Source organism: Balaenoptera ricei, chromosome 3 (assembly GCF_028023285.1).
Source record: "Balaenoptera ricei isolate mBalRic1 chromosome 3, mBalRic1.hap2, whole genome shotgun sequence".
In the NCBI taxonomy this organism is placed as follows: domain Eukaryota; kingdom Metazoa; phylum Chordata; class Mammalia; order Artiodactyla; family Balaenopteridae; genus Balaenoptera; species Balaenoptera ricei.
This window is the reverse complement of record NC_082641.1, coordinates 99,464,254-99,487,336: the sequence shown is the minus strand read 5'-3', so window position 1 is coordinate 99,487,336 and position 23,083 is coordinate 99,464,254.

Genomic DNA, 23,083 nt, shown 5'->3' with positions numbered 1-23,083 from the left:
GGATCCGACCGAAGCCCGAGCCTCAGCTCCCAGTCCCCGCCCGCCCCGGCAGCTGAGCAGACAAGCCTCTCGGGCTGGTGAGTGCTACTCAGCACCGATCCTCCGTGCGGGAATCTCTCTCCTTTGCCCTCCGCACCCCTGTGGCTGCGCTCTCCTCCGTGGCTCTGAAGCTTCCCCCCTCTGCCACCCACAGTCTCCGCCCGTGAAGGGGCTTCCTAGTGTGTGGAAACCTTTCCTCCTTCACAGCTCCCTCCCACTGGTGCAGGTCCTGTCCCTATTCTTTTGTCTCTGTTTTTTCTTTTTTCTTTTGCCCTACCCAGGTACGTGGGGAGTTTCTTGCCTTTTGGGAGGTCTGAGGTCTTCTGCCAGCGTTCAGTAGGTGTTCTGTAGGAGTTGTTCCTCATGTAGATGTATTTCTGATGTATTTGGTGGAGCAAGGTGATCTCCACGTCTCACTCTTCCTCCATCTTGAAGCTCCTCTCAAACGCGTTTTATCAGATTCTGAAAGTGCTATCTCTTTAATTTAAGGCAGTTATTTCAATGACCATTTGTCAGCTCTCCTTCTCCTGTGGAAAATCTAGTGTCATCCACTAGACCTACACACTTCCCTGTGTCCTTCTCACATATGTTTCTCTGACCTCATTCTGTCCTGTCAAGGGTCTTCATTGGCTATCCAGCAGGGTAGAGCAATTGAAGAGACAAGTATAAAGTTGATTGAAACATACAAGTGCTCCAAGGAAACCAAAAATCAAAAAGCATTTTCCCCTAGAAAAATGATACTATCATTTTGTCTCCCACTTATTTTAGGTTTAATGTGATCTAGGAGAAAGGGATAACTACAACCTAACTAATGGCATTACTTGACATTGAAATGAAAAGGTATAAAATGTCCTTTTTCCTATAAAAGAAAAGAAAATCACGAACAAACCAGAGGCATGGTGGCATCATATAGCAAAGACATTTCCTAAATCCAGGCTATTTGGCATTCAAGACATTCTTTAGTTCTAAAAAACAGATTAAAAAAAAGTCTCTCTAATATTTAATTACATTTTCTTTATCTTATAGGAGCTCCTCAAATAAAAACACCAGCAACAAAACACATCTTTGGTAATAATCCCTAAGGATATCATTTTTACTCCTCCTGGGAAAAAAATACGTTTTCATGACTAATTCCTCTCAGTAGTTAACTCTTCCAACATTCCACACAATTCTATAAATAAAATGTGTATTTTTTTAACCAACATGTATTTTCTAAACTTGTAGAAGTTTAATGACTCAAGTAGAGGGAAACAATATTGGATGTAGAGCTACTTTTTCAAACAGGCAATTTTCTTGCTACCAGATTTCCTCTGGTGGCCTCTCTCCATTCCCAAGACCCCCATATAGTCCCCAGGATCAGAACAACAGCAACAGGTCCAGCACAAAGCTAGTTAGAATTTTTATTGTCAATATTGGCTTGTATCTTACTCACTCATTAAATAAGCTTATTAGAATTTTCATATTCAATATTATTCTATCACATATTTATTATGTTCCTACTAGCAAAGCCCAAAATACAGATGCAAAGAGTTATTTACTTTGAGATAGTCTACTCTCTTCTCGCCAATTCACCACCAGACCTCAAAAGCACCTACTTCTGACCTAGCCCTCCTGCACCAGCACCTAACCTAATCTTCATGATCCCTTTCTTATCCCACTAAATAGTATCTCTAACTGAACATTGAGGCACTCATTTACTTGACTTGGATTTGTTGTGTTTTTCCTTTATCCAGGATTAAGATTCTTCCCTACGACCTCCTCTTTCTTCCTTCTGTCCAAGCCCAATAATATCCCTACTAAACCTCAGAAAAATCCCACTTAACCCTACTCAAGGCCACCTGACAGATTTCCATAGCAGCTAAAAATCTCTCATGCAATTCTGAGCGGCAAGCCTGGGAAAAATGGAATCCATATCCTATACAACAGGGTGTAGGGCTCATGGAGGGCCAGGGACTCCATTAATTGCCTAAGTGTTGAGATTTGAAAACATTCTAGAAAAGTTCCACACGCCAAGAATATTCCCATCCAACCCTAGAGGCCAGCCAATCAGTTCTTCTTGAGAAGAGGAAACTTTGTATAATGCAGAAAGCCTGACACTGAAGTCAGTTCTGGTTGTGTCTGAATACCAGCTTCTTTGATTCCTAATGTGCAACTGTAAACAAGTTACTAAACTTTTGAGCCTCAATTTCTTTTTCAAAAAACTGGAAACTATAATCCCTACCCTGCAAATGTGGTGCAGATGCAGGCAGTGTGTAAAATCTGTAAGGCATATGCAGTACTCAGTAAACAGAAGCTCTTATTATTACTATTATTGTGTTCTAACTCCTTAGTGAAAATGAGTTTGCAAATTCCTCTTCTTGCATCCAGGATAGATGTGGGGCAACATAAGATTCCTTGATAAATGGCAGCAGAAGCAAAGTGGGTGACAATGAAGAAAGGGGAAATAAAATAGTTCAAAAAGAATATGTAGAGATACAAAAGACTACAAAGTCTACTATACACTACAAAGTGTACTATACTGCTCTTACAATCAAAGTAGAAAATTAAAACATTTACTAAGTCCCTAAAACAAGCCAACCATGTTCCTAGGAATTTTTCTTATATCACAATATATCAATGCATTAATTGATCAAATATCTTTATAATCATTTAAGGAGTGGGATATCTTCACTTTACAAATGAACAAATCTTGAATCTCAGAAATTTTAATTAACTTTACAAGTTCATGCAACTGCTAAAAGTCCAGGCCTTTTTCACTCTAAAATCCATTTCCTTTCTGCTCTGTCATGTTGCCTTCCAGGTAGAGATCAAGTGCTGGCTCTGCCTGAACTTTGGCAATTCATTTATGATGAGTTTTCCTCATCTGTAAAATGTCTATAATCCCTGCTTACCTCGGTGGGGTGATAGAAGAATAAAATTAAGTATAGTACATGAAAGAGCAAGTTATTCCCAAAGAAAATATTAACTTAATATCATAACCATAAAAATAAAGTTGCCAGATTTATTAAATCCCAGAGTCCCCGATCTTCTATTTTATAATGTAATCCCATCCCTTGTATCCCATTTTAGTTGCCATCTTCACTCATTCATTTAGAAAATATATTTTGACTATCTACTACATTCTAGAAAATTTCCTCTGTGCTGTGTATCTACCTTCAGGAAGTTCAAATCCACCAATGCAGAGAAACACAGAATCACAAATTACAGCTCAAAATGTTAAGAGACATAAAGAGGCATGAACTAGGCTTTGTGAGAGCACAGTAAAGGGACCATCTCTGCCTGAGGAAAATGCAGAAAAAGGAAAAAGGAAAGGAAAAAGCCTCTCAAAGAGGGAAACATATGTGAACTGTCATTGAAGGGAGATTATATATTTGCCACATGGACGAAAAAGGACATTCTGAGTTAAAACTAGGAAATCTCGGGCTTCCCTGGTGGCGCAGTGGTTGAGAGTCTGCCTGCTGATGCAGGGGACATGGGTTCGAGCCCTGGTCTGGGAGGATCCCCCATGCCGTGGAGTAACTAGGCCCGTGAGCCACAACCACTGAGCCTGCGCGTCTGGAGCCTGTGCTCCGCAACAAGAGAGGCCGCGATAGTGAGAGGCCCGCGCCCCACAATGAAGAGTGGCCCACGCTTGCCGCAACTGGAGAAAGCCCTCGCACAGAAACGAAGACCCAACACAGCCAAAAAAATTAATTAATTAATTAATTAATTAAAAAAAAAAAAAACCCTAGGAAATCTCTTTTAAAGAACCATTTTGCTCCTGGCAAGAAACTCTGTGATACTTTCCCTTATGATTAGCTGGGAAAAGTGATTACATTTGGGAAGGTCTGATAACTGGAATCCAAGTGTTTTAATTGGAAAATTTTATTTGCCAGAAGTTGTACATTTAAGTGTAATGAGTGATTAGAAGAGCATATCTCTTGAGTTGTGTTAATGAATGCCTGTGTTAGGTTAGTGGTAAAGGAAGAATTTCTGAAATGACCCCTCAAAAATGTCTCACTCTAGTCACTGGAACCTGGGCACAGGTTGACTTTACGATAGGGATTATCTGGGTGGGCCCAATGTAATCACATGAGCCTGAGAAGCAGAGAAATTTCTTGGGATGATAGCAGAAAAGAAAGTCAGAGAGACTGGAAGAATGAGAAAGACTCAATGTGTCATGGCTGATTTGAAGATTTCAGGTGGAAAGAAACGTGAACAGCCTCTGAGAGCAAAGAACAGACAGCAGCTGATAGCCAGAAAGAAGACAGGGCCTCAGACCTACAACCACAAGGTACTGGATTCTATTGTACCAACAACATAAATGAGCTTAGAAGCAAACTCTTCCCGCAAGCCTGCAGAAAAGCCCAGCCAGGCCAACACCTTGATTTTGGCCATGTGAGACCCTGAGCAGAGGACCTAGTCAGTCCTATCTAGACTCCAAACTTACAGAAACTGTGACATAATAGTGAGTTGTTTTAAGTCACTAAGTTTGTGGTCATTTTTTTACTCAGCAATAGAAAACTAATACGTTTAACACTTTCAAAATCCTATTAAAAGGAAAAGTTTAACGCTCCAAGTATTTGGAGTGGTTTTTAAAGAGTTCTTAATATAAGTAAAAGTGATTGGTCCCTCCTTTATTGGCAAGGAGGGGAGGTGGTAAGGGTGCATTTTCTGTCCCATGTGATAATCAGTAAAGTCATAAGGACACCACACAAGTAGCTCTTTTGCCCTCAGGAAAATGAGGCAAAGTCTTTGATAGACCCTTCAATTTTATTTCTTAATCTCTGAAGTTCAGACAGTAGGGCCTTTCCTCTTCCAGCCAAATGCATGTGATTTAGAATCTGGGAGCTCAAGACCCTCTCATCTAATTCACCCACTCTTTTCCACTTGCTGTACCAAAAATAGAAGGTTAAGGGTATGTTGTAGGTAGAGACTCTTGGTAGTAGTGTATGGAACTGAATGTTTTTTTCCTATAGAAATCAGGAAGTTACAGTGCCTAGGCAAGAAGGAATGCAATCACAAGTTTCAACATAGGAGTCAATTGTGCCCAGATTCTCCTTTAGGAAACCTAAAACAAGGAAGAGAATATCAGGTAAAGGAAACAAAATAAGCAAAGCATGGAAAAGATCCAAAAAAGTATATTCTTCATGGAATTATGAGAAATGTGAATGGAGTATGGGTACGAGGTTTAGAAATGAGACCAGTGAGATGGCCTGGGGCCAGATCATAAAGGGCCTGAAAAGCTAGGGGAGTAGCAGCATCTGATTTTGTTTAAATAGAGAATTCTGGCCATAGTATGGCAAAAAAAAAAAAAAAAAAAAAATGCAGAGGAACAAGAATGGAAGCAAGATAAACAAGTGTCTATCACAGCCATCTAGATGAGAGATGAAGCTGACTTGGCCGAATGTGTTTGCAGTGGTCAGAAGTGGTCTCATTCAAAGTATATTTTGAAGATAGATCTAAAACTACTTGCCCTGATCAATTCTGTCCTCCCTTACTCTCCAGCACCCGCCTGAATGGCATATTGCAAGGGAAATAAACTGCTGACAGTAATGTCAGCCTCAGAAGGCCACTGATGTTTTCTGGTCAAGGGATAATGAGAGGTGGAATTAACATGATGTAATTTCATTCTTTCAAGCTTTCCTCGATCTTTCTTTACCTTCCTAAGTAAATAGCTAATATGTGGTATCACCTGCTTCCCTTCTGTGAGTCCCTTAATGAAGACTGGCCCACATTCCTCATTGGCAACTTGTTTTTCAGTGGCAAGGTGACAGTTTTGGTTCATTTAAGAAACAACCAATTTCCAACCATTGAAAAACCACCTGGGAATGCTGTTCTCCCGAGATCAGAAGATTGTTTTCTAATTGGTCTCTTTTATAGAAAATGTGTTCCTTCCCTGTACACAGTGCTCATGTCTATCTTGTGGCCAGAGGGATTCTGCAGGCTGACTTCCACAAGGCTCACTTTGGATGCCTGTGGTGTTAGTGCAACCTAATGAAAGGCTACTGTCAGGCTTTCCAAATGGCCACCGAATTCGTTAGCTTTTAACGTATTCCACAGGGAAACAGTTAAACACACATAAAAGCAACTGTGCAAAATACAGTTTTGAGGATTAAAGTCTCTAAGTCATGAGGCACTATTCTTTACGTTGACTTTGTTTAAATGGGATGCCTAATGAATATATTGATAATTTAGGACTATTTTAAGTTCCATATTTACATTTTAGTTTCACATGGAAATGTTTTATCATTTTAAATGTATTAATAAGAGATTGATAGCAATGCATGCTAGTGGTTAAAGAGACTGATTTTCTCCTCTGTTTATTCAGTTATTTATTTATTCACACATTCACTGAAAAATACTAAGTATCCACAACCTGCACTGAATCTGGCCTGGAAAATGAGGTGAACTTGAAGGAAAGGACCCTACTCTTATGTAGCTTAAAATTTAATGAATTCCACTCAAAATGTTGCAAAAGAGAACTGTATTTGGAATATTAAGATCTACCTTATGTTAATACCACTGCCCTTCTATTTTAGGCCCTAGAGTTACTTTACCTTTCTGAGCCCTATAAGGGGATGGAGAGTGGAAGTGAGAGAGTTGGAATAGAAATTGCAACTATGAACCTAGTTTGCTTCACAGCTTTGCCTTGGACCTAGTAGAGCCCACGTCAAGCAAAGAGCATGGCAACGCCCCTTGGAAATTTGCCAGAAAACTTCATTGCCTTGATCCATCAGATTCCTCCTCTCCCTGGATTCCCCTTCTTCACCTGTGAGGTGAACCTTGGCTCCAAACTGACTTCAGATCCAGCAGCCACTATAGCAATATAGGCAAAGATAGGACGCCTATTCTCATTCTCTGTCTCTCTCTCCCCCACCCAGGTCTCACACACACACACACACACACACACACACACACACACACACACACACACTTCTCTGGGGCCACTGGCTACAAAGCTCCACTACTGGGATATACAACTTTAACTGCAGACCTTCAAGTTTTACCAACACGGCCCCAGTCTTTCTGATCATACTTGTCTAACAATCCAAGCTCTCATTTTAACTGATACAGGGAGCTTCCAAATTATTCCTCAAATATTCCTCATATACTCCACGTTGGTCAAGGGTATACACGTACACATGTATATAAGCAAATTGAGCCCTAAGAACCTGCCTATACACAAATGCAAATTAAAGTTTGGTTAAAGCATATTAAGCAACAGATATCTTTAGAATATTACCATTAGTTAAAAAAGACTTTTCACTTCAGACTTTTACTAGCTTATGTTTTCATTAAAAAATTGTTTAATTATTTTACTTTCCATTTTTTGTTTTTTGTTTTTTTTTTGTCCAGTAGAAAGATTTCACAAGATTATTTAACAAAAGAATGTAAAAACAGATGATATAAAACCTGGAAACTTCATTAATTTTTTTCATTTTCTTGGCTTTAAAAATATTTACTCTGGGGCTTCCCTGGTGGCGCAGTGGTTGAGAATCTGCCTGCCAATGCAGGGGACACGGGTTCGAGCCCTGGTCTGGGAGGATCCCACATGCCGCGGAGCAACTAAGAGCCCGTGAGCCACAACTACTGAGCCTGCGCGTCTGGAGCCTGTGCTCTGCAACAAGAGAGGCCGCGATAGTGAGAGGCCCGCGCACCGTGATGAAGGGTGGCCCCCGCTTGCCGCAACTAGAGAAAGCCCTCGCACAGAAACGAAGACCCAACACAGCCAAAAATAAATAAATTAATTAATTAATTAAAAAAAAAATTTACTCTGTATTATTATAGCAACATCTGTTTTTGCAGGATTATAAGGTATCACACTATACAGTATTATACCAATGTTCTGGTAAGCATTCTGGCTCTTAAATGAATTGAATGCCTCTAGCATTATTTCTAGTGATATGGCTTTTACTTCATGAAGAAATCTATTATTAGCATGTTCCTGGCCTAAAGTTGAACTGATTGTAACACTTTCTTTTGTAGATATTGATAGAACTATATGAACTTAAGGATCCTTATAAAAAATCATATCTAACATTCCAATTCTCCAAATGAGAAATGTAAACCCGTGTAATACAAAGTGATTCCTTGTCCAAAGCCACAGAATTGGTTAAGTGGCAGAGTATAGTTCTGCTACCCCTTGCTTTAATAGGAGAAAACTAGCTGTAATGGATATCTACAACAGCACTCAGGAATAACTGCAACAAACTAATGTAAATAAATAAAATATGTATTTATTAAAAGAAAGAAATAACAATGGAACACTAATTCCCCTTAAGTGGAGCAGCAAGTAGGTAGGAGAGACAACCTCATAAACTATGAATAGGTGTGTAATTGATAAAAATCTCTTTGGAAGGCAACAAATACCAATTTTTTTTCAACTTTCAAATAGCAACTTCACTTCTATGAACTTATCTTAAGGGACCTGCACATGTGTCCAAATTCATGAATAAGAATGTTCTTTGCAGTACTGTTTGAAAGAGAAAAATACTGGAAAACATGTATATATCCACCAATAGGGATAAGGTTACATGAATTATGGAACAGCCATAAAATGGAAGTCTGTAGCTATTTTGAAGTTAAATGTAGATATACTAGCTTACTAGTCATTGGATAGTAAGCTAATAGCCAAAGCAGTTTACTCTTCATTCTGGTCACAGAAATAGGCTCTATTTCCAAATTACCCTGGCAGGCAGATGTGGCCATGTACAGAAGTCAAGGGAAGGTGGACAAACATGGTATGTGCCTTTCTGGTCCTAGTCTGCAAAAACCTCCCACATTCTTCCTCTATGCTCTTTCTCTCTGTTTAATGCAGAGGAACATAGGTACCTTGGAAGCCAAGCATTCAAGTTGCAAAGCTGCTAGAGAAAGGGCCAGGGAGGAAAGTTCATTGCTGATCATGTGGGCAAGAGATAAGCTTCTAATGAGCTAAGCCACTAAGATTTCAGAACCCACCTGTTGCAGCAGCTAGCATGACCCTAACTAAAAGAGTACACTCATTTAAGAGATATGCAAAATATATTAAGGAGGAAATAAAAGTATGGAGCATCACAAGTAGTATTCCACATTTATGCCTTACAAAGTATACATAGATAAATTTTCTACATGCATACATGGCTTATTGAGAGCTTAACTTAGAGGAAAATAGGAATCCACTTTATATTTCTGTCTTCATGGTGACTTTTCTCATCACCTCATAGCTTTTGGATCACTTTTAATTCATGAGAATAGCCTTTTTTTTAAATTTAATAATGATGACTCATTTTTCAGATATATAAAATTTAGTCCGTTCTAAATCCAAACCACATCTAATGCAACACATCTTCATTCCCCACATCAGTGGTTGGTTGTGGCTTGGAGTCATGCAGTGGGGATGCTATGATGTGTCTCTCCTTCCACTCCCCTTCCTTGTTCTATTATATTCTCCTCCTCCTCCATCCCCTCTCACTCTGCTGCTTCTGGGTGTCCCACACTGTCAGAGGTGAGGTTGGAAGAAAGGAGGCTCAAGTCTCTTATGTGACTGATGTAATCTGGCCATACCTACTGTCAGGAGAGCAGGCAGCCAAGTGCTGGATGTAATTTAGGGTGGATTGTGGCTCTTCCAAGAAAACCTCCATACTACATAATCCCTGATGCCATCCCAGATGAGTTCCTGTGAAACATCAGGGATTATTTGCTGCCCCCTACTGATATACCCCAAAGCCTTCCATTACTAGAGTCCTCTCACCACCATCCTTAGTTGACATTTTGGGAGAAGTTTATCCAGACAATTCAAGCCAAGTTCCCTTCATTAGTGTCCATTTGGCTTGTGATAAACACACCTCTTCTCATACCACGTGGTAGTAATACAGGTAGGCTCTGCTACTGCCTTCTCTCCTTACTCTGCCTTGAGGATGCTTCAGGTAAGAAGCAGGCTTTTGTGTCTATGTTTGTGAGCTCCCTCTCCAAGGGATGCAAGGAAATTTGCTCCATCAGCATTCCCACCAAATTAACCTTGGTGCCATGGCTGACCTAGGTCCCAGCTAGAGGAGTGAAATGCTGACCTCTTCTTCTTGAAGACTCCCTCTAGTAACTATGAGAGGTGCTATAGAGATACATTTGGCTTAGGTTGAGAAAAGTTGGGTGCCTTTATCTCTCCTCTAATGTAGGGAACAGAGAAAAGACATATCACTCCACACAAGACCTAAATCTCTCTACTCTGTCATACAGACTTTCTTTATCACCTATCAAAGTCTAGTTTCCTTTTATATATCCTTAAGGTGGGGGGTTGCAATTAATAGTTGCTAGACTAGTAATCTAGCATATAAATTATAGTATATCTCTTCAGAAACTAAATATATTTTATTTCAGTTTATTTTCAGTTTATTGAAAATTCAGAAACCACAGGAAAAACAATTCAACACCCAAATATGTGTATGTGTGTGTGTGTGTGTGTGTGTGTGTAGAAAAGCTCTTACAAAATAAAATGCTTTGGGGAGGGAGGTCAGAATCTAGGGTGGAAATGATACTCATTTTTCATTGTAAATTCTTTTATTGTGTTACTTTTTATTTAAAAAGACAGCTTTTTAAAAATAAATGAAATTAGGACTTCACTCGAACTACTTTTTACTGGGTTATAAGAAATGTCCTTAGCCATTTTATCCAAAGAAATTGAACATTTAGAAAATTATTGCTAGATCCAAGGCTTTATTTGATGGCAGATTTTTTCCACCAAAACTGGGTGTGAAACTGTGGTAGGGACTGCTAAGTACCAGAGCAGTCCTCTAAAATTGTGAAAAATATCAAAAAGGCCTTTGGGGTTCTGTTCTCCAGAAAATCTGCCAACTGCATTCTCCACCACTGCCAAAGTAGTGCACGCAGTTTCTGAAGGTAATTGTTACTGTTTTCATTCCCTTCTACCAATCGTGCCAGGCCACAGAATGATAAAGTGGCACTAACAATTCCCTTATCTGGTGCCAACAAAGAACTCACACCTTAAGCTGTCACTAATTTTGAACAACACATGTGACTGACTTTTTCAGCTAGAAATACCTTATACTTCACTCAAATTTGGAAAGTAGTAAAATTTTATTAATAAAATAAGACTTTGCCATCAACTCTACCAGGAGATTCAATTATTTTCTTAGTTTCTTTTATATTTACTGTGTTACTGAAATTTATCCTAAAATCTATGAGGAAGTATTTGTATAAACATGTGCATAAGTATACATATATACATATACACACACCATAATTTAATTTATGCATCTATAATAGTGAAAGAGCTCCATGACAGAACTTTCAGTTCTCAATAGAATATAATTAATAACCAGCAGGCCCTAGGCATGCCTCAAAAATAATTATAAAGATTCAAGAGAAAGGCTTAAAAATAACACCAAACACTAAATCCAAAAGTTAATCCATTGCTCTAATCTGGGTGGCCAATGGAGCTGAAAATTAAGAAAGAAAATGTAGACTATACAAACTTAAGAAAGCAGGAAAACACATTTTTTGATAGCTCTTCACACCTGGTAACTCCCAAAAAATAACAGTGTAGGAAGGTGAACCCAGGTTGCTGGTAGTTGACCACTGTGTCTTAGGAGAGAGAGTCTATACCAGGCAAGAGCTGGGGGCAGGGCAGAGAGGAGACTCACAGCCCTAGTTCAGACTGATGATTGTAATTATTTTGCTATTCCACAGGGTACATATTTTAGCCAGCAAGCCAGATGTGTTTGGCCCACACAGTGTGTGTTTGTGTATTTGTTGTTTGGCTGATTTAACTGACATCTAAACATCAAAAGTTCCCGTAAAAAATTGGCTTCCCCATAATAAAAGAACTGCAAGACCTTTTAACTTTGACCCCACAATTCCACATGGCCATAATAGACTGAAACAGACTAGCTATGGCACCCCTCAGCCTTCCTGATGTGGAGACTGAACACTTGTGTAAATTCCTCAGCTTTTATCAGCGCCTGAGTTGGAGAACTCTGATGAAAATCTAATGGTTTGAAGCAGTATTTCATAAAACTTCACAATGATGTTACATCTGTTGGGGGTTTCATAATGTAAACAGGCAAAAATGGCACATACCATTGACTACTGCATTTTATTTGGCTGAAATAATACATGGGAAACAGTAAAGTAAGGAAAAACGTGTTGCTCTGTCAATTTATATTATTAGAAGACATGAAAAGACAGTGCCAAAGATGTAAAAGTATCAGTATTCGAAGAAGTTGTATGCTGTGGGAAATTGATATGCAGTTGAATAAAAATATAGTCATTTCTAACACCTCGGCTTCTAACATTTGCAGATTCTGTCTCCACTATACTTGGAGAACTTCTTTTGTGAACAACTATCATAAAGATGTACAGGAGAAGATGTGCTCAACAACAAAAAAATATTTTTAATAGAAAATAAACAATGCTTATGAAAAAACTATAAATATAACCAATGATGAGGTGACTGCTCTGATATACATACTTACATTAATTAAAATATATCCGCGGTAAGTTTAAAGAAAAGTGCTTACAGACAAAATTCATTACTGCATCAGGCATAACTAAACTATTAAAATAAAAATATGAAATCCAGGAGTGTCCAAAATCTTATGGGAGGACATCAATTGGTTAATTTCATATATATAAACATTAGCCATAAGACTAGTTTTAGAGTTGGATAAATTCTGTGACTCACTCCATTCCCCTGAGGTTTCCTCCACTCAACCTTTCTGCAGATGTTGCTAGCAAGGTAGATGCAGAAATATTGGACATTAAGCCAAACAAATGACAATATTCAGAGACCTTAGAGACCAAATATTTCAATGGCTTTCTCTATAAAGTGAAGAATTCTTACAAAAGTATGTAGCAACTTCCTCTTTGGTCCCATGTTTTAAACCAGATCATGTGTCCATTCTTTTTTTTTTTTTTTTTTTTTTTTTAAACATCTTTATTGAAGTATAATTGCCTTACAATAGTGTGTTAGCTTCTGCTTTATAACAAAGTGAATCAGTTATACATATACAATATGTTCCCATTTCTCTTCCCTCTTGCATGTGTCCATTCTTGACCTGTCTCTGTGGTCAGGACAATGCTGTCACTAAGTACTTAGGCCGGAGAGCTTGATCCAGAGGAGGATGAGAGTAATAGTTGCCTGAAATCAATTGCTCTCAACTCTGGCTGCACTTCAGACTCACCCGTGGAGCTTTGAAAACAATATCCCAATAATCAGGACTTATCCCTTTGAGTGGTGCTCAGGTATCTGTAATTTGTAGAAAATCCTCAGGTGATTCTAATTTGCATCTGGGACTGAGAACCACTGGCTTGTACTAATTAGAACTCACCACTGGATGTGGAATTAACTCCCAAACTGCATATACTAAACAGTGTCTGAAAATTAACCTCAGTATCCAACAAAATGCACATAAACACAAAGAAAACCTTAACACATTTTAAAAGCAAAACTATAGATCAGATTAAATATAAGATTGCCAAATTATGTATGGTTTAGGATAAACTGTGTTACATCAGTGTCCTAGATAACTAGTCAAGAAAGAAAACAAAAATGCAATTATATATAGACCCTCAGGAAAATAATGAGTATCAAAGAGAATTACCTATCAAATGAATATAATAAATCTGAACTTGATATTGGTGGATGTGTATTTAAAGTTCTAAACTGATTACTTTGCCAAAAAGGCTGATATTTTCCAACATGGCATAGCATTCACATTGTATTCTCCTTTCCTTTCCCCTCCCTTCTGGTAGAAGCTCTATAGAATTTTTGTGTTTTACATTTAGGACACTTTCTTTTTTCTTCCCATTTTAGAGTAATTAAAGTTCATTACTTCTATTTTTGATAGACTGTCATTTTCTATTCCCATTCTGTGCTATATCTATAGCTATTAGACATTAATTATTGTGGAAGAGAGGAAAGGAGAGAGGGAAGGAAAAGAAATAAAAAGAAGGAGGGGTGAAAAAGAAATCCTCAGTAATTACAGAATCACATGACATTGTCTGTTCTTTATGTTTTTTTAACACTTAGTAATCCTGCCATATTCAAACAGAAAACCAGTTTAAAAATACTTCTCAGAGCCTTCAGTTTTCAGACCTTTGTTCTCATTGGATAATGAGTGAAAATAACAAACAAGGGTCAAGAAAAAATGCAATTCAAATCTTTCCCAAGCTGATCTTTCCAGCAAACTTGATGACTGTGTAAAAATAGTATGTACTAAAGAGCAGACATCAAAAGAAAGTCATCAGAGATTTTAAAAAATGGGCATTCCCAAAAGACATAACAATTCTTAATGTGTATGAACCTAATAACAGAGTATCAAACTCTATGAGGCAAACACTGATAGAACGACAAGGACAAATAAATGAATCTACTATTATAGTTGAAGACTTCAACAATCCTCTATCAAAAATGGACAGATCCAGCAGGAAGAAAATCAGTAAGGATACAGTTGAACAGAACAACACCATGAATCAACTGGATATACTAGACATCTATAGATTGCTTCATCCAAAACAGCAGAATACACATTTTTTGCAAGCCCCCATGAAACATTCTCCAAGATAGACCACTTTTGGGCCATAAAACACACCTTAAATTTAAAATTATAGAAATCATAAACAAAACCTGCTCTCAGACCACAATGGAGTTAAACTAGAAATCAATAACGGAAAGATAACTGGATAATTCCAAAATGTGGGCAATTAAACAACATACTTTTAAATAACACATGAGTCAAAGAAGAAATCTCAAGAGAAATTTAAAACCATTTTGAACTAAGTGAAACTGAAACACAAGGTATTGGTGGGTGACATCAGCATCATGGTAGCATCTCTCGTGTTTTCCCCCACCCAACAACAAAAATTCAGCATCAATCCATGGATTGAAGTGCCTTTGAGGGAGATTTGAGTTCCAGTGACATATGCCAAGGAACCTGGAAGTACTGTAACCCACCCATGTGGCAGGTGATAGACAGACCTCAATCCTGGCTGTGGACCATGAACCAGATTCAGCCCCTCTTGGCTGTGGTCCCAGGAGCCGCTGGAGAACACTGACTTAGACAATCATCCATGAATAAAAGAGCCTTTGTGGAAGTCTAATTTTCTAGAGAAGAGTTTCTGCACACTACTGGAACAAAATAAATATGACTTTGGACACACTGATGTAGGTATGAGAAACAACTTGACTTACCTGCATCACCCCTCACTCAAGGCAGCATAGCTTAGGGCTAACAGAAGTCTTCCTCAGCCTGTGACTTCTCCTGTGGGGAAATGGGAGAGCATGTTATCAAGCCTCTGACTTCCCCAGCTATGCAAGATGCTGCCACAGAGACTCATTCCTCTCTCACCCCATTCATAGTACTAAATCATAAGCTACATGACTGGGAGGAGCAGAAGGCAGAACACTTGGGGGACAGTAAAGGAACACAGATCCTACTAATTGTATGATGGACTCCATCAAGAAGCCCATAAATGGACTACTGGGAACACCTCACTCATGGGTCCCCTCAATTGATCCAGGAGCACCCTCAGCACTCCATGTGCCTTACCCACATACACCTGCACACTTTTGCCATCTTCTTGTGCATGTTTCTGATGGTAGCAGTAAGAGCAGTCCTTGGAAAATGGCTAGAGAGTGAGCAAAGTCAGACAAATCTGTGAGAGATGAAAGATACCATGAACTTGGGCTCTAGCACCATGTTTGAGAAAACAGAAGAGAGGCTGTCAGCACTTAGCCATGGACATTGCAGTGTTCATAGATAGCATACAAGCTTAAGAACTCTCCACAAGATAAAGCAAAAAGCGTGGAGCAGGTGTACCCATAGAAGGTCTGAAATATCCTCAGAACATCTACCAAGACTGACAGAAGGCATTTCTCTCCCGGAGGCAGATAGTGAAAACTGGAGGAAGTGACTGCTACTTCAAATGCAAAGACATCCACACAAAACTTCAAGGAACATGAAAAATTAAGGTAACATGACACAACTAAAGAATCGCAATATCTTCCAGTAACCTAATCCAAAGACATGGACATCTACAACTACCAGATAAAGAATAGAAGATTGCTGTTTTAAGGAACTCAATGAGCTACAAGAAAACACAGAAAGATAATTCCATGAGCTCATAAAAATAATACACTAAAAAATGAAAAGTTTAACAAAGAGATAGAAACCATAAAAATGAAGCAAACAGAAATCTGGAGCTGAAGAAAACAATGAATGGAATGAAAATATAATAGAGAGCATCAACAGAATTCTTAAGTAGGAGAATCAATGAGATTGAAGACAGAAACTTTGAAACTATCCATTCAGAGGGGAACAAAGGAAAAATAAGGAAAAACAATGGAGAAAATAGATGTTAAGCCAAAAACAATAACTAGAGACAAATGAGGTCATTATATAATGATAAAGGGGTCAAATCAGTAAGAAGATGTATCATAAATATATAAGCACCCAATATGAGAGAACAAAAAATATATTAAGCAAATACAGATCTGAAGAGAAAAAGAGATAGTACAATAAGAGTAGGGGATTTCAATAACCTACATTCAACACTGCAAAAATCACACAGTCAATGAAGCAACAAGGAAACATTAAGCTTAAACCTTACTTTAGACTGAATGGGCTTTATAGATATGTACACAATATTCCATCCAACAACAGCAGAATACAGGAGTTCCCCACTGTCCAAAGTTTTGCTTTTCATGGTTTCAGTTACCCACAATCAATCACTGTCCAAAATTACTAAATGTAAAATTCCAGAAATGAACAATTTATAAGTTTTAAATTATGTGCTATTTTTGGTACCATAGTGAAATCTCCCACCTTCCTGCTCTGTCCCACCTAAGATGTGAATCATCCCTTTGTCCAGTGTATCCTACCCAATTAGTCTCTTAGTAGCCATCTTGGTTACCAGATTGACTGTTGCAGTATCATAGTGCTTGTGTTCAAGTAACTCTTATTTTACTTAGTAATAACCCTAAAGTATAAGAGGAGTACTGCTGGCAATTTGGATATCCTGAAGAGACGCTGTAAAATGCTTCCTTTATGTGAAAAGGTGAAAGTTCTCAACTTAATAAGGAAGGAAAAAAATCATACGCTGAAGTTGCTAAGATCCACAGTAAGAACAAATCTATCAGTGAAATTGTGAAAAAGGAAAAATAAATTCATGATAGTTTTGCGTCTGCACCTCAAACTGCAAAAGTTACAGCCACAGTAAGTGATAAGGCCTTAGTTAAGATGGAAAAAGCATTAAATTTGTATAAGATATTTTGAGAAAGAGAAATAGAGACTACATTCACATAATTTTTACTGCAGTTTATGTTATAATTGTCCTATTTTATTATTAGTTTTTTTTGTGAATCTCTTACAGCACCTAATTTATAAATTAAACTTCATCATGTTTTTGTATGTATGTATGGAAAAAACATAGTATATATAGGATTCAGTACTATTCACAGTCGCAGGCACCCACAGAGGGTCTTGGAACATAGCCACCATGGATGGGGGGGACTATTATATACATTCTCTGAAGGGCATATGAAACACTCTCTATCATATGGTAGGCCACAAAGCAATTCTGAGCAAATTAAAGAATACTGAAATCATACCAAGTATCTTTTCAACCACACTGGTATAAAACTAGAAATCAGTAACAGAAGAAATGTTGGAAAATTAACAAATACATGCAATTTTAAAAACACTATCCTGTACAACCAATGGGTCAAAGAAAGAATTGCAAAAGAGAAAAAAAATACCTTGAAGCAAATGAAAATGGAAACACACACATCCATACCTATGGGATGCTGCAAAAGCAATTCTAAGATGAAAGTTTATAGTAATAAACACTTACATTAAGAAAAAAGAAATATCTCAAACAACCTAACCAACCTAATTTTTCACCTCCAAGAACTAAAAAAAAGAACAAATTAAGTCAAAAGTTAGTAGAAGAAAGGATATAACAATGATCAGAGCAGAAACAAATGATATAGATCTGAAAACCAATAGAAAATATCATAGAAACTAAGAGATGATTCTTTGAAAAGATAAAGGAAACTGACAAATCTTTAGCTAGACTGACTAAGAGAAAGAAAAGAGTAAAATAAATAAAATCAGAAATAGAAGAGGAGACATTAGAACTGATACCAGAGAAATACAAAGAAACATGAGAGAATACTAGGGACAAGTGTAAACCAAAATAAAATTATATAACCCAGAAGAAATGGATAAATTTCTATAACCATACAAACTACCAAGAAGGACTCACATAAAAATAGAAAATTTGAACACATAAATAACAGGAAGACTGAATCAGTAGTCAAAAATTTCCCAACAAAGAAAAACTGAGGACCAGATTGTTTCACTGGTGAATTATACAAAACATTTTTAAAAGAATTAATGCCAATCCTTCTTCAAGTTTTCCAAAAAATTTAAGGGGAGGGAACCCTCCCAAACTCATTTTACAAGGCCAGCATTACCCTGATATCAAAGCAAGATAAAGGCATTACAAGAAAGGAAAACTAAAGACCAGTATTCCTGAAAAATATCGATGTGCAACTTGTTAAGCAAATATTAGCAAACAGAATTAAACACACTAAAATGATCATTCACCATGATCAATTGGGATTTATCCCTGGAATAGAGGATGATCCAACATACACACATTAATAAATGTTATACACTACATTAATAGAATAAAAGGTAAAAAATGATCTGATCATCTAAATCGGTGCAGAAAAAGCATTTGACAAAATACAACATCCTTTCATGATAGAAATGCTCAACCAATTGGGAATAGAAGAAATATACCTCCAAATAATAAAGTCTACATATGACAGATCCACAGCTATCATCATACTCAACAATGAAAGGTTGAGAGCTTTTTCTCTGAGATCAGGAAAAACACAGGTTGCTCACTCTTATTCAATACAGTACTGTTCTAGCCAGAGCAATCAGACAAGAAAAAGAAATAAAATGAATACAAATCAGAAGGAAAGAAAGAAGTAAAACTGTCTTTGTTTCCAAATGATACGACCTTATATGTAGAAAACCCTAAGAGTCCATGAAAAATGTTAGAACAATCAATAAATTAAGTAAATTTGCAGGATACAAAATCAACACGCAGAAATCAGTTGCATTTCTATACACTAATAACAAAATATCTGAAACAGAAATTAAGCAAATAACCCCCTTATAATAGTATCAAAAACAGTAAAATACTTAGGAATAAATTTAACCAAGGAGGTGAAGGATTAGTACACTTGAAACTATAAGACCTTGATGAAAGATATTGAAGAGGAGCACAAACAAAAGGAAAAATATCCAGTGTTCATGAATTAAAAGAATTAATACTGTAAAAATTTCCACTCTAGCCAAATCAATCTACAGATTCAACACAACTCTTTTCAAAATTCTAATGGTATCTACCAAAGAAATAAAACAAATATTTCTGAAATTTGTATGGAACCACAAAAGAATCCAAATAGTCAAAACAATACTGAGAAAAAAAGAGCAAACCTGAAGGCATCACATTTTCTGACTTCAAACTATACTGCAAAGCTATAGTAATCAAAAGAGTATGGCACTGGCATAAAAATAGCACAGAGATCAATGGAACAGAATCAAGAGCCCAGGAATAAATCCCCACATGTGCAATCAACTAATATTTGACAAGGGAGCCAAGATTACTCAACAGAGAAAGCATAGTACCTTTATAAATGGTGCTGGGAAAACTGGGTAATCACATGCAGAAGAATATAACTGGACCCCTATCTTACACCACTCACAAAAATTAACACAGAACGGATTAAAGATTTAAACATAAGGTATGAAGCAATAAAACTCCTAGACAATAAAACTCCAACAAAAAAAAAACTCCTAGATATTGGGGAAAATCTTGACATTGGTCTTGGCAACAATTTTTTGGATATGACACCAAAAGTGAAAGCAACAAAAGTAAAAATTAATACATTAAACTAAAAAGCACAAAAAAAGAAATAATCAACAAAATTAAAAGGCACCCTAGGGATGAGAGCAAATATTTGCAAATCATATATCTAGTAAGGGGTTAATATCCAAAATATATAAGGAATTTACACAACTCAATATCAAAAAACAAGCAATCAATCAATCTGATTAAAAAACAGGCAGAGGACATTTTTCCAAAGAAGACAAACAAAGGGCCAACTGGTATATGAAAAGGTGCTCAACATCACTAATAATCAGGGTAATACAAATCAAAACCACAATGAGATATCACCTCACACCTGTTAGAATAACTATTATCAAAAAGTCATGATGTAACCAATGTTGGTGAAGAAAATGGATTTTTTGCAATATTTTTAGGAAAGTAAATTGGTACAGCCACTATGGAAAACAGTATGGAGATTCCTCAAAAAATTAAAAACATATCCAGCAATCTCACTTCTGGGTATATATTCAAAGGAAATGAAAACAGAATATAGAAGCGATATCTGCAATCCTATATTAGTTGCAGCATTATTCACAATAGCCAATACATGGAAACAACCCAAGTGTCCAAAACAGATAAATGGATAAAAATAGATGTGGGTTGTATGTGTGTGCATATAGTATAAATAATATAAAAATACTACTCAGCCATGAGAAAGAACATCCCGCCACTTGCAACAACATGGATAGACCTTAAGGAATTATGCTAAGTGAAATAAGCTAGGCAGAAAAAGACAAATACTGTATAATATCACTTAAACATGAAATCTAAAAAATTTGCTCTCATAGAGACAGAGTAAAATGGGGTTTTCCAGGGGTTGGTGGGTGGGGGAAATGGGGAGATGTTGATCAAAGGGTACAAACTTCCAGTTTTAAGACAAATAATTTCTGGGGAGCTAATGTACAACATGGTGGGATTATAGTTAATAATACTGTAGTGTATAGGTGACATCATGGAGGTGTTAGCTAACACTATGACAGTACTTATTTTACAATATATAAGTGTATCAAATCAACATGTTGTATACCCTGAAATTATGCAATGTTATATGTCAATTATATCTCAAAGCAGAGGAAAAAGAAAACACAACTTATCAAGATTTATGAGATACAGTGAAAGCAGTGCTAAGAGGGAAATTTATAGCATTCAATGCATGTATTAGAAAAGAAGAAAGATTTAAAATCAATGATCTAAGTTTCCACCTTAAGAACTGAATAAAAGAAGAGCAAAGTAGACCCAAAGTTAGCAAAAGAAAAGAAATAATAATTAGAAACAAATAAAACTGAAAGCAAGAAATCAATAAATAAAATCAATGAAACCCAATAGCTGGTTCTTTCTCAAGGTCAATGAAACTGATAAACCTCCAGCCAGGCTAAGAAAAGAAGAGAGGGGACACAAATTACTAATAAAGTAAAAGAAGGAGGATCATACTGATGACACAGACATTCAAAGAATAATAAAGATATACTATTAACAGCTCTATGCCCACAAATTTAATAAACTAGAAAATGGACCAATTATTGATAGATATGATCTGTCAAAACTTAAAAAAGGAGAAATAGATGATATGAATAGGACTATATTTATTAAAGGAATTCAATCAATAATTAACGTTCTTCCAAAACAAAAAGCACCAGGCCTAGGTGGGTTCACTGGTCAATTCTACCAAACATTTAAGAAAGAAATTATACCAATTCTCTAACATCTCTCAGAGAATAGCAGAGAGAATACTTACTAATTTGTTCTATGAGGTCAGCTTTACCCTAATACCAAAACCAGACAAAGACATACAAACAAGTAAAACTACAGACCAATATCTCTCATGATCATAGATATAAAAATCCTCAATTAAATACTAATAAGTCAAATCAAAACAAGTATAAAAAAATTATACAGCACAACCAAGTGAGATTTATCCCAGTTATGCAAAGCAGATTCAACATTCAAAAGTCAATTAATGTAATCCATCACATAAACAGAAAAATTACATGATATCAATAGATGCAGAAAAAATATGGGACAAAAACTAGCACGCTTTCATGATAAAACCTCTCAGTAAACTAGGAATCAAGTCCTCAACTTGACAGACTGTCTACAAAAACCCTATAGCTAACACCATACTTACTGGTGAGAAACTCAATTTTCCTATGAAGATGAGGCAGAAGGCACAGATGTTCCCTCTCATCACTCCTTTGCAGTATCATACTGGAAGTCGTTACTAATACAACAGGCAAGAAAAGGAAATAAAGATATACAGATTAGAGAGAAAGACATAAAAGTATCTTTATTTGCAGATGACAAGATTGTTTATGTAGAAAATATGAAAGAATCAACAAAACAACTCCTGAAACTAATAAGTGATTATAGCAGGTTGCAGGATACAAGGTTAATATATAAAAGTTAGTTGATTTTCTATGTAACAATGAACAAGTAGATTTTGAATTTAAAAACATAATTCCACTTACATTAGCACCCCCAAAAATGAACGACTTAGATATAAATCTAACAAAACATGTACAAGATCTACACGAGGAAAACTAAAAAATTCTGATCAACAGCAACAAAGAATTAAATACATGGAGTTATATTCCATGTTAATGGATGGTAAAACTGTACTGTCAAGATGTCCATCTTCCCAACTTGACCTATAAATTCAATGTAATCTCAATAAAAGTCCCAATTATTTTATGGCTTTCAATAAAATCCTTCTAAAGTTTATATGGAGAGGTGAAAGACTCAGGATAGCCAACACAATATTAAGAACAAAGTTGGAAAACTGACACTATCCTACTTCAAGACTTACTATAAAGCTACAACAATTGAGACAATGTGTTTAATGAAAGAATAAGCAAATAGATCACTGAAATAGAACAAAGAGTCCATAAATAGGCCCCATGTATATAGTCAATTTATCTTTTACAGGAGAAAAGGCAATACAATGGAGCAAAGATAGTCTCTTCATCAAATACTGCTAAAAAAATCTGGGAATCCACATGCAAAAACTTGAATGTAGACACTACCTTACACCTTTCACAAAAATTAACTCAAAATGGATCACAGACTTAAATGTAAAATCCCAAACTATAAAACTCCTAGAAGA